Raw genomic sequence first — 12,966 nt, forward strand, 5'->3', positions numbered from 1 at the left:
TTAGTGAGTTGTCAGATAAATTCATAAGAATTAATGCGATCCCCTCAGAACCCAGACAAAAAGATAAACTCATCAGATGAAACATAGAGAGGAAGATAGATATAATATTCCGTATTTATGTAATAGCAGTGTTAGAATCAGAAAGAATGGATAGACTTTTTTTTTTTTTTTTTTTTTTTTAGGATTTTTACTTGTTTATTTGACAGAGGGAGATACAGGAAGAGAGGAGAACAAGTAGGAGGATTGGGAAAGGGAGAAGCAGGCTTTCCACTGAGCAGGCAGCCTGTTGATCGCAGGACCCTGAGATCAGGACTTGAGCCAAAGGCGCTTAATGACTGAGCCACCCAGGCACCCATTTTTTTTTTTTTAAACTCTCTACACCCAACTGTGAGCTCCTCTGGGGGACCCAAGCCCAACCACCTTTCTTAGTGTCTACTTCACCCCACCACAAATTCTTCCTTTCTTGCCAGACAGCAGTAGGAGTATAAGTACCTCCCTTCTGCCCCATTCCCAGCTGGAAACAACGCCAGCCGTCCTACCTTTCACAAAAGTCTAAGGGCAGATTAGAAAATGATAATCAGCTTGGGAACAGCAGGTCTCTCAGGGACCCCCTCTCTATGGCTGACTTCTTGACGCCTCCCCAGTATTTGGCTTAGGGGGAGGGTTGTCGCTCATTACAAACATTGCTCTCCCCACAAAGCAGAGGATTCTGCCTCTAGCCCACTTTTCTTTTCTCAGTCCTAGTCATCTCAGGAAGATTAGAAAGGAGGCCTGGAGGACAGCTGATAGGCACATTCTGACACCTTTCAGTAAACCCCACCAGGGGAAACTGGTGCTCTGGGGGTGGAGGGGAAGGGGCAGCTCTCTTGAGATGGTGGATGCTTAGAACCTTTTTGTCTTCACTTCTGGGCTTTAGCTGGAATTCCTGGACAATAAAACCCCCCACTGAGTATCCTGTTACCTTTGAACATTGGAAAGGGGACAGGCTTGCAAAGATCTGGGGGAAGGGTATCATCCCAAGAAGGAAGAACAGTAAAGGTAAAGGCCTTGAGATTCAAACTCTGTTGGTATGTATTAGAGGCAGAAAGAAGCTGGTAGAGCCGAAGCAGGAGGCAGTGAGGGGGAAGACAGCACCAGCCGAGGGAGGATGGGTGGAAGCCACAGATCACCTAGGCTCCTGCCCACTAAGGTAAGGCGTTGGGATTTTATGTGTGGTTGCTCTGAGAAGAGACTGCAGGGTTTTAAGCAGGAAACACAAACTAGCTTTATTTAATTTTTGGCAGAAGCAAATTATACAACTGAATGCATCATTATGATATTTTCCACTGTCAAAGAACACAAAACCAGCATTGACTCTTCACATACACCAAGTGAGTCTCACAAACACATACTCACCTCCTGCTGGTAGCATTCATTTTATTACTGACATAGATACAACTATCTAGATGTTTGCTCTCAGCAGATCTGTTAGGTTTGACAGTGTATGAACTGATTTTTTGTTTTGCAAAGACCACTGTGACTTCTGTGTGCTGAATGGACTTGGTGGTGGTGGGGGCAATGTTGGAGGCAAGTGGCATACTCAGAAAACTGTCGCAGTGATTTAGCCAAGATGCCATGTTGTCCTGGGCCCCAGCTAAGACGAGGACACAGTGAGAAGTGGGCAGATTTGGGCTGGGTTTAGGAGGAGCCTCCTGAAAGGGCTCCATAGTCGGAGAAGGATTCCTGGGATTTGGCCCTGGCCAGTTGGCTGGATGGTGTCCCCACTTCCTGGTATGGGAATGACTCCCCCAAGTCATAAATCATGGTTGGTTGGTTGTTTTCTTCGTTGTTGTATCCCCAGGATCTAAGAGATCCAGCAGTTAGTAGGTGCTCAATAAATGTGTGTTGAGTAACTGAAAAAGCAACAACTGGGCCAGGTTATAATTGAGAAGCCGAAGAGACCTACTCATTCTCTTGCCATCTATGACTAAATGATGCACGAACCCTCTCCCTGTATGTTTGGAAAATTCTATTTTTAAAAAATGGAATGGGGAAGCAGTTCCGGTTGTCATCAGCCAACTACCTACACCCTATCCTTCCGGACAGAGGCGGGAAAAACTCACTTCTCTGACACAGGAGCAAATTCCCCTACCCTCCTCTTGGTCCTGCCTCTTGCGGGACTTGGAAGAATTCCACTGAGCAAACCAGACCTCCTAGCGGAGGGCTGTCTTCTCTTGGCCACAGGCCTGGAGGAGTGTCCATTTCCTGGGGGCTCAGCTTCCTGGCCTGAGCTGGCTTGAAAAGCCAAGAGACGAGGAAGGTCCTTTCAGGCCCTGGGCTGTGCCACATTCAATACTGCTCCAAGACAAGATGCTTTGTCTTTATTCCCGTACTCTCCTTCCCAGCATCAGACTGCTGCTTTTGCAATTCTTCAAGGAAAAAGATCACCCGACTCTCTGTACCCTTGGCATCTCACTGTGAGGAGAAAGGCCTTCTCTTGCATCTGTCTGCCGATCCCTTCCACTTTTAAACAGCCCAACTTTGACGAAAGCTTCCTTTTCGGTAGTGCATAGACGGCCCATTCTAGCATCCTGACATCTTTTGATGGAGAATTCTTGGAAAGGCTGCTGACAGCACAAGGCCTGTAAGGCCTACTTCTCCCCCACTGGCAAAGAGGAATCCCCGAGGCTCTGCACCACCTCAACCGAGCCAGTCCCCCCTTTTAGGGTCTCTTATTATCTACAAATCTCCTCGTGCACGGATCAGTTGCTCTATTATTCACCCTTCTTTGGTTGTGGGACAGAAATCCAGCTAACCCTCGCTTACCTAGAGAAGGAGAGTTCCTGGTGCTTGTACCGAGGGCGGGGGCGGGGGCGGGGAGCCCTGGGACTGGGATCACTGCGTCCAAGCAAACAAATTATACTGTCAAGTTTTTCCACCCTGGACTCTCCACGCTTTTCTCTGCACCTCTCATCTTGACTTTTCTGTGTGCTCGGGCCCCATTTTCTCTTACGTGGGATGGCTTCATCCTGGCGAGGATAGGGCACAGGAAGCATGGCCACCCGAAGCTCCTGACCCGTTCTTTAGCTCAGCGAGGCCGAGGCCGTGAGAACGCTGCTCTCTCCTCTGGGCACTTAACCCGATTTGAGTCCCACCGGCCGCTCCTGCCAGCGTCCCCCAGTCTCCGCTCCCAGTCTCCAGGCTGCGGGACGAGGTTCTGTGATTGGTCAGGCTTCGGTTGCGTCATCACCCGGGAGCGGGGTGGGGGGGGGGGGAAGGGGGGAGGTGTCCGGAACCTGCGTCCGGCAGCCCCACCAGAATCCAGCAGATTTTTGAGGGAGGGGAGGTGAGACTGCACTTTCTGCAAAGAAAGTCGGGAAAAGGAGCCAGGCAGGCAGACACAGCAGGAGATCGGACTGAATGCAGTCCGGGGACCGAAGAGGGAGTACGCGCTCAGGCTGGTGTGGTTTTCTTTGCTAACTTACACCAGAAATATGCAGGTTGCGGGCAGGAATGGTAGTGAGGAAGTGAGCTCTGCGGCTTCCTCCGTGGAGACCCGTACGAGCGAGGGGTTAGCGGTGAGAGGAGGTCCTGCCCTCGCACAGCAGCCCGCGGGAGGCCGGGGGAAGGGGGGTGGGATCCGCTTCAGGGGATGACTCAGTGCGGTGTATACCGTGCCTTCCTCGGTTCTGCTCTGTCCAATTCTCCAAAGCCAAATAAATAGGAAGTGTGGCAGACTGGATTCTTTTTAGCAGCAGTACACTTGGGTTTGTTTTCGTGGGCATGAGTCCACTGGAAAGCAATTATTTTCTCTTGCCTTCTTGCTGCATCAGAGAAATGGAGCAATTTTAAAGAGATTTCAAAGAAACAATTTTGTAGCTTACAAAATGGAATCACAGAGGGACTGCCAAGTTGGCTGTGCTGTTATGTCAGGCCTGGTTCTTTTAAAAAAAAAATAAAATAAAACTGTGTATATTTAAAGTGTACAACATTTTGACATACATATACATAGTGAAAGGATTACTACAGTTAAGCTAATTAACATATCCATCGCTCCATTTGTTACCATTTGTGTGTATTTATGTGAGAGTGTGTGGTGAGAGCACCTGAGATCTACTCAGCAAATTACCAGTATGCAATACAATATTATTATTTTTTAAGATTTTATTTGTTTATTTGACAGAGAGAGATCACAAGTAGACAGAGAGGCAGGCAGAGAGAGAGAGAGAGAGAGGGAAGCAGGCTCCCCGCTGAGCAGAGAGCTCGACGCGGGACTCGATCCCAGGACCCTGAGATCATGACCTGAGCGGAAGGCAGCGGCTTAACCCACTGAGCCACCCAGGCGCCCCTACAATATTATTTTTTTTTTTTTAAGATTTTATTCATGGGGCACCTGGGTGGCTCACTGGGTTAAGCCTCTGCCTTCCGCTCAGGTCATGATCTCAGGGTCCTGGGACCGAGCCCCACATCTGGCTCTCTGCTCAGCAGGAAGCCTGCTTCCCGCCCCCCCATCTCTGCCTGCCTCTCTGCCTACTTGTGATCTCTGTCAAATAAAAATAAAATCTTTAAAAAAAAAGATTTTATTCATTTATTTATTTGTCAGAGAGAGGGAGAGCACAAGCAGGGGGAGTGGCAGGCAGAGGGAGAAGCAGGCTTCCCACTGAGCAATGAGCCGGATGTGAGACTCGATCCCAGGAGCCTGGGATCACGACCCATGCAGAAGGCAGATGCTTAACCGACTGAGCCACCCAGGTGTCCCTACAATACAATATCATTAACTATAGTTACCACCCTGTACATTAGATCTCTAGAACTTATTCATACCACATAAGTGCAACTTTGTACCCCCTGCCCAACATCTCCCCATTTCCTTGCCCTCCCCACCTTCGGTAATCACCTTTCTACGCTCTGCTTCTAGACTTTTTTTAGATTCTACACACGAGTGAGATCGTGTAGGATTTTTCTTTCTGTGTCTGGCTTATTCCACATAACATAACATCCTCTGGGTTCATTCATGTTGTCAGAAATGGCATCATCTCCTTTTTTAAGGCTGAATAATATTCCAGAGTGTGTGTGTGTGTGTGTGTGTGTGTGTGTGTGTGTGTGTAGGTTGTTTCCATATTCTGGCTATTATGAATAATGGAGCCATGAACATGGGAACATGGGAGCACAAATAGATCTTCAAGGTATTGATTTCATTCCCTTTGGATACGTACCCAGCAGAGGGGTTGCTGGATCATATGGTAGTTCTAGTCTTAATTTTCCAAGGAAACTCCATACTATTTTACATAATGACTATACTAATTTACATTCCAACCAATAGCATATAGGAGTTCCCTCTTCCCCACATCCTCTCCAATATTAGTAATCTCTTGTCATTTTGGTAACAGGCATCCTAACAGGTGTGAGGTAATATCTCACTGTGGTTTTGATATACATTTCCCCCATGATGAGTGATATCAAGCATCTTTTTCATGTACCTTTGGCCATGGTGGTTGTCTTCTTTGGGAAAAATGTCCATTCCAGTCCTTAGCCCATTTTTAAAATCAGTGTTCTCTTTTGTGTGTTTGTTGTTGTTGAGCTGTATGAATTCATTATATATTTGGGATAGCAGCCCCTTATCAGATGTATGGTTTGCAAATATCTTCTCTTCTGTAGGGCGCCCCTTCCTTGTGTTGATGGTTTCCTTTGCTGCAGAAGCTTTTTGGTTTAATGTAGGTCCACTTGTTTGCTTTTGCTTTTGTTGCCTGAGCTTCTGGCTTCCTATCCCGAAAAATCATTGCTAAGACCAGTTCTTGTCTTTGGACAAGAACAAGTGTCAAGACTTGTTCTTGATCATATAGTTTATGAAAGTCACATGCTAGAGTCAGGAAATATCTTACAGATCACAGCCAACCCTGTCACACAGCAGAAGAGGAAACTGGGGGCCAGAGAGGGGAAGAGAGTGATTTAAAGGTCCCTTGTGAGTTTGAGGCAAAGTGAAGTCTCACACCAGGTCTTCTGCACTGTTGCACCTGAATCTTGCTGCTGAGTCACTCAAGACCGCTTCATAAAGTAAATAATGGAGTGTCTCCTACAGCATTGCTTCTAAATGTCCTTGAAGACAGTTGATGGGAAATTTCAACCTGCTGCTGCAAGGGAAATTGCTAAATGAATTCGATTCTTTTTTTTTTTTAAAGATTTTGTTTATTTATTTGACAGACAGAGATCACAAGTAGGCAGAGAGGCAGGCAGAGAGAGAGGAGGAAGCAGGCTCCCCGCTGAGCAGAGAGCCCGATGCGGGACTCGATCCCCAAACCCTGGGATCATGACCTGAGCCGAAGGCAGCGGCTTAACCCACTGAGCCACCCGGGCGCCCCAATGAATTCGATTCTTGCATGCCAAAAATATCTCTGCAAAGATGTGCCTCTGTACTTGTTTAAACACGGGACACTTGAATTCAGCCATCAAGGACATGCCCTGGCCTCCCAGGGGCCTTCTGGATCTCTGAATTCCTGTGGTCTAAAGGCGGTCTCCCTGAATCGGCTCCTTGACAGTGTTTTTGTCATCCCTGGTACCTTCCGGGTTCCCTCATCCTGACTGTTGTGCCATGCTGCTCAGACTGGCCCCCTTGACCTGACCCCCACTTTCACAATGAGGCTGTGTGGGTCCCTTGCTCCTCCAGACCCACCTGGCTCTGTGCCCTGCACCCTGATCCATCTGGAACGTAGCACTGGGTTTTCTTGTGCTTTGGCTCCCAGGTAGGTTAGGCCAACTGGCTAGAGAGGGAAGGGAGGGAGGAGTGTGAATTCAGGGGATTTCTCTGCCAAGTTTCCTGTCTTTGGGCTCTCCAAGGTCTGGCTGCACCCCTCCATAGAAAAGAACACCATTGTCAAGTGGCATCCTGGGCAGGCCTCTCTCTCCACGTGCCCAGAGCTCCTCCTCCCTGCACCCATTATTCAAGCTGGGCTAGTGACAGCAGGTGCTGTTACCGGTGCCTCAAGGAGCACCGTGGGCTTCTGAGTTCACCATCGCACTTTCCCCATAGCCTACCATCCCTTTGAAAACAGTCCTTTTATTAAATGCTCCTTAAATTACCCCGTTTACACGTGTCACCTGTTTGTCTGGGGCTTGGACTGAAAAACTACCTAAAGCCAACCTGGGACTTCGGTCTCCCCTCATCTCTGGGACATACTCTATCCCAAGAGAGACAGTGTTTGAAGTCTAAGTTCAGGAGTCTTTTTGCCTGGAGTAGACTTGAACCTAGACTCCTAAGTCTTGATCATGAATTCTCACTTTATTCCTGAGAACAAACCTCCAAACCTAGGAGGTTTGTTCTCCTCACATGGAGATGGCAAAGACCCAGAAATCAGGACCTTGAGCAAGGAGCCCATTGAGCTGTACTGTTGTCTGGCCAGTGCTCTGTGTCTCCTATGGCAGAGGGGCAAGGACAGGCCCAGGAATCCAGAAAGAGAGCTTACCCTGCAAGCACCAGAGTGCTCCTGCACTTTCTCAGGCTTCGAGGAGCTAGGAGAAGGGATTTGTGTCCATGCTTCAGCCTGAGCATGAAGGACGAGCAGCACCTGCCAGGCCTTGGTGTGACAATGACAGTGGGGGGTCTTCTAGCTGGACTGAAAGAGCCCCTGGGGAAGGGGAGGCACAGTACTCTCCTCTCTGCACTAACCCCCTGTAGCCCACAAGTTCAAAGTCCTGGTCCCCCTAGACTAGTCCCCCCTGGCGTCCCTGAAGCTCCAAGTCCCCGTTCTGGCAATCACGAGCTATTCAGTAGTAGCCCGTGCCGCCTTTATTTCTGTCCCTCATTGTGCTAGACACAAAATATGTGCGATCAAGAATAATTTACAGTCACTTACAACCTGCTTCCTTCAGACTGCCACTTGAGCACAAAACTGTGTGGGATAGCAGATTCACAGAAGAAATAAGCAGTTGCAAAGATGCCCAGAGTGATAATATTATCTCACATGTTTTACAGTTTGTCAGACATTTTCTCATGCAGTACATACCAATTGAGTCTCACAATAAACCTATTGTATATGTGTGTATCCATCTATCTATCTAGCTAGCTTTCTATGTATCTACCCATCTATGTATGTATCAAACGCATCAGAAGAACCCCAGGCTTCAAGAAATAAAATGACTTACCCAAGGTCTTATAAACAGCCCGAATGAATTCCTTCTTTATACTTCTTGTGATGTTGTTGTGTAATATATTAGTTGTGATTATGTCTGTCTTCTGCTTGAGTCTGTGAGCTCACCAAGCATAGGGCCTGTGGCTTATTATATTTTTTGTAATATAGGCCAATAGGTGTGTGTTTGTGTATGTCCATGTGTGTACACTGTACTTTAACATTTAATGAATAATAAAACAACCAGCCATGTATCTACCACTTAGATTAGGAAATAAATGTCTTACCATCCCTGCTGAAGGCCCTTCTTTGTCCTTTCCCTATCTCTCTCTCTCTCTCTCTGTCTCTCAATCTACTAAACTACTATTTTGAATTATTTTATCATATTAATGAATCCTTAAGAATATCTTCTTTACTTGTGTATGTCATTTAATGTTATGTAAATGGGTACGTGGCCCATTTATCCTCGCTGTACCCACACAGCCTCCGCATTGTACACAGACACCTCTCATGTACCATAGGGGCTTGGCCTAGCCTGGCCCTTAGCGTGATCAGAAAGCACCTGTCTACTTGCTATAATCCAGTCACCAAGGGGTCGAAGAAGGCTGGTCAGAGGTTGGAGTTGGGTTCCGGGTGACAAAAATCGTGGAACAAAACATCTTGGTGCCCCCAGCTGTATTGCATACCCATCCTGCCTCCAGAGAAGCCCGCTGTGGCCACAGATCTGGTCTGTTCCAGGGGACCATCCTGCAGACTGCTTACTGCTTGAAGCAGGAGTCCCACTTTGGAGCTCAAAACTCTCTGCTCTCAAGGCCAGTTTTCTGAGTCACAAGTGGCAAGCACCAGCCCTCTACGCTTCATGACCTTGTACTCTCCATTAATTCAGCTTCCACTTCCTTACACACTTCCCTGTTACATTTCTGGAAAATTTATGACCCATTTTAACAACCATTTAAACAGTGCAAGCGGTCCGTGCAAATCGTAAGGGCAGCATTTTCCAAACTGTGGGCTGTGACCCCCTAAGGAGTTGTGAAACCCATCTAGTGCATGTGGACCAGGGTTTTTAAAAACTAAGGAGATAGAATTGAGTGGTACTTGGTCAAGAAGCCAGAACTACACAGTATCAGCAGGCATTTCCAGCAGCAAGCAAAGGGTAGATACTGGTTTGTGCAAGTTCTGATACAGCGCTGTGGGGTCTGGTGGGGGTGGGTACTGGGTCACAGCGTTAAGTGTATTTCTTACTATGGATCATGTACAAAAAGCGTTTGCTAGCTGTTGCTCAGGAGGAAGTTTGCAGAAGACACTGGTTGCTTCCTCATGTGTCACTGAGCCTCTCTTTCTCTTTCTCGGTGGGATAGCCTTGTGGTCTGGGTGAGCTCTAAGAGTATGCATTGACTGATATAAACCAAGTACTGTAATTGCAATCAGTTCCACCATGATTGGTTCATGGGTGGGCTGTAGTCCTAGGCCTAGACCAAGATATGTCTTAGTCTATGGCCACAGTGAGGGGACATATGATCCAATTAATCCAGGGATTCTGTCTCTTAGGAAATCCAACCAAATCCTGTGATGGGCCTATAAAAACGACATATAAATACTTTGGAGATGCCCAATCTGGTCTGAAACACAAAAAGGCTATTCATTGTCCACCCCTCCCACATGCGGGCCAGAACTTGCCAGGGAGGGAGGAGAGACCAAAAAAAGCAAACAAGACACGGGATGAGTTCCAAGCTACACCACTGATAACCTACTTATAAAAGTCCTAAAGTCCTGGTTTTGCTATCCTAAAGAGAGCATGGTAGTTGACCATGGGTCCCTCTTAAGCTCCAGGCTCCCCCTGGGAGGTGTTTACCTGTTGGAAGAACCTGGGCACTCAGCAGCTGAATTCCTGGGGAAACAGGGATTTGGGAAGTCATCTGCATGTCCGTGCCAGAAGAAGGCTGGGGAGCAAGTGAGGTTGTCCAGGAAGAGGTATGAATTGAGTCAAGATGAGTAGACCCGGGACAGACCCTAGGGAGCAGTAATGCTGGACAGACAGAAGAAAGTGTTAAGAGGGAAGACTGCCACCACCGCTGCACCTGTCCCGCTGTACCGCGGGAGACACAAACAGCAGCAGTTGTCCCGCCTGCCTGCTCTGGCAGCCTGCCAAGACCTGGTGTCCATTTGCCCACCAGATGCCCAGGACTTTTGTGATAGAGATCTGGGTAGTGGAAGAAGTGGAGAGAGAAGTTCTAACTGGGTAGATGTCAGCATGGGCAGAGGGCCTGTCCAGAGGGAGGAAGAGGATGGGGTGGCATCGGCGACATTTGGTCGCTTAACTGTAATCTTTCTGGCACCATGACAAATTTCATTTTCAATAAAAATGCAAATGACTTTTTGTGTGTGTGCTTTGGAAAGTCAGACTGTTGTTTCTTCGCTCAAACACAATGCAGGATCTGGGAGGTGGTCTGGAGATATTGAAGTTCGTTAATTGTATTCAGTTAATTAATATAATTAACAATAAGGTAATTGTATGCAGCCATCTCCCTCACTTAAATGTGAGCTCCTAGAAGGAAAACAAGGGCTGACCTGGAAGGAGGTGACCTATCTGTGTTTGAGAGAGGAAAGAGGAACAGTTGCATGAAAAGACCTCTTGCTTTAGTCCTGCCCTTCCAGGGCCCCTACCCTTCCCCGTACAACCCGGCTCCTGAGGGCTGGGAGACAGAAAGCCGTCCATCCAAAAAGCCTGACCCCTTTCTCCTCATGCTGGCTTTTTGTTGGGATTGGAAAGAAGGAGCCCATCTCAAATAACATGAAGTCATCTGTAAATGGAACTCTCGAGTAGGGTGAGGAGCAGAACCTTCCAGAAACTGAAATACAGAGATTCTGTAAGCTTGGTGGTGTACAGCATTTTCTTCTTTCATTTCCTTAAGCCTCATGGTCGAATTCTTTGGAAAGTACCTATTGTCTCCACTGTCTTACCAGAAATGAGGTAAGAGTTTGAGTTACATTCTGGGGCCTGAAGGAGGAGTCGAAACCTGTACTCTGGGAGCCAGAGTTGGTAATGCTGGCATGGTCTGGGCCTACCTGAGTGGAGCTCATCCAACGCTCAGGCTCTTTGAAGTCTCTCCTAAAAATGTGTCCTGCCCATTGCTCTTGACTCGGGGGAGATGCTTCTCAGAGCCTGGCTTCCACACCTGTGTGCTGGGTCTGCCCCGCTCAGCCTAGACATGGGAACGAGGCAGAAGCCTAGGTGTCTTCCCAGTGGAGGCCGGGTCCCAAAGAGAGAGGCTGGGACTGCTTACCATCCAGGCCTCTGAGCGCAAGACTGGTACAGAGCCATGGTGTGTGGTCTTGGGACTGCTTCCCCGGGGTCAGAGAGAAGATGGCTCACACCTGATAGCCCTCAGCCTGAAATCACAAGGGCCAGGAAGCTGGCATTACTTTACGGTTTTATGACAAGGTAAGGAGGGCGGTAAAGGCCAGAGAATGTGTCTCTGGGGAGACCCGGAAAGCAGTGGGGAGAGCTTAATGCACGGCTGTGTCTTTGCAGATCAAGCAGTCAAAATTAAGCAAAGATTAACTACCAGGATTAAACCTACACACACAAAAATTCACATATGCCCAAGAGTCTGCTTCTGTTTTCCAGTATCCATGGGGGCGTTTACAAAATTAATCAAAAATTAACAAATAAATAAAGCCCCCAAAGCGAAGAAAGTATCCAGAGGACAAATTCTTTCTCCATAGTGTGTTTAAAAGGAGACATCCATAACAAAAGTCTAAATGAAAACAAAACAATACAAAACACAAAACAAAACATTTTCTTAAAGCAACCCAAGCATTTGGGGAGACCAGCTTGACAGAGGCGAGTGGGATAGACAGCCTGTGAGCATATTTTTAATGTTTGAAAAGCAGCAGAGACAATGGCAGAAGCTGAATCTCTTTTGCACTATATTGGCAACATAGCTTTTGTTTGTTGGTATCCCCTCTGATACCTATAACAGTTACAACCTTGTTACGCTACAGCAGAAAATTCAATGGTGATTTTTTTTTTTAAAAGATTTTATTTATTTATTTGACAGACAGAGATCACAAGTAGGCAGAGAGAGAGGAGGAAGCAGTCTCTCTGCCGAGCAGAGAGCCCGATGCGGGGCTCGATTCCAGGATCCTGGGATCATGACCTGAGCTGAAGGCAGAGGCTTTAACCCACTGAGCCACCCAGGCACCCCTCGATGGTGATTTTTAAGATGTCTGCGTAATAGGAGGTTAGGCAATAGGCGTTGCATTCCTGACAATTGGTGGACTGACCCTCCCATGGGATAAACCTAAAAATGCCCAGGAAATATGGCTTCCTAAATGCCTTTATCAGCTGGCAGGAAAGTAAGAAGATTCTTGGGCCAAAATACTAAGAGAAAGAAGCGACTCACATCATGGTAACGGGAGCACTGTAGCCGGCTGATGCTCTGAGGGCACTTACTGAACCGGATGAACTTGACTTTCTGATGTCTGGTCTCCCAGAGTACAGGGAATCACAGAGCATAAAGATCAGGGGCCATTCAAGGACTCCGGACACCTCCTCCATAAACACAAGACCCCAGAGTTCTATAATCCCAGTGAAAAGGTGAACCAGAAATAGCTATTAACTACCAGCGAGTTGCAGGAACATGGATGCTGAGCACAAAAAAAAAAAAAAAAAAAAAAAAAAAAAAAAAAAAAGGGAAAATAATGTCATCACTGAGAATCTGGAAGCACAGCTGTCCTTCATGCAATCTGAAGCCCCACATCATATTACTTGTGAGTTCTAAACAATAAACACATCAACCTCCCCCCCAAATTCAAGCCAATAATTTCTTAAAGTAACCTGAGACTGCTAGCAGTACAGATC

The sequence above is a fragment of the Lutra lutra genome, chromosome 13 (assembly GCF_902655055.1).
Source record: "Lutra lutra chromosome 13, mLutLut1.2, whole genome shotgun sequence".
NCBI classification, from domain to species: domain Eukaryota; kingdom Metazoa; phylum Chordata; class Mammalia; order Carnivora; family Mustelidae; genus Lutra; species Lutra lutra.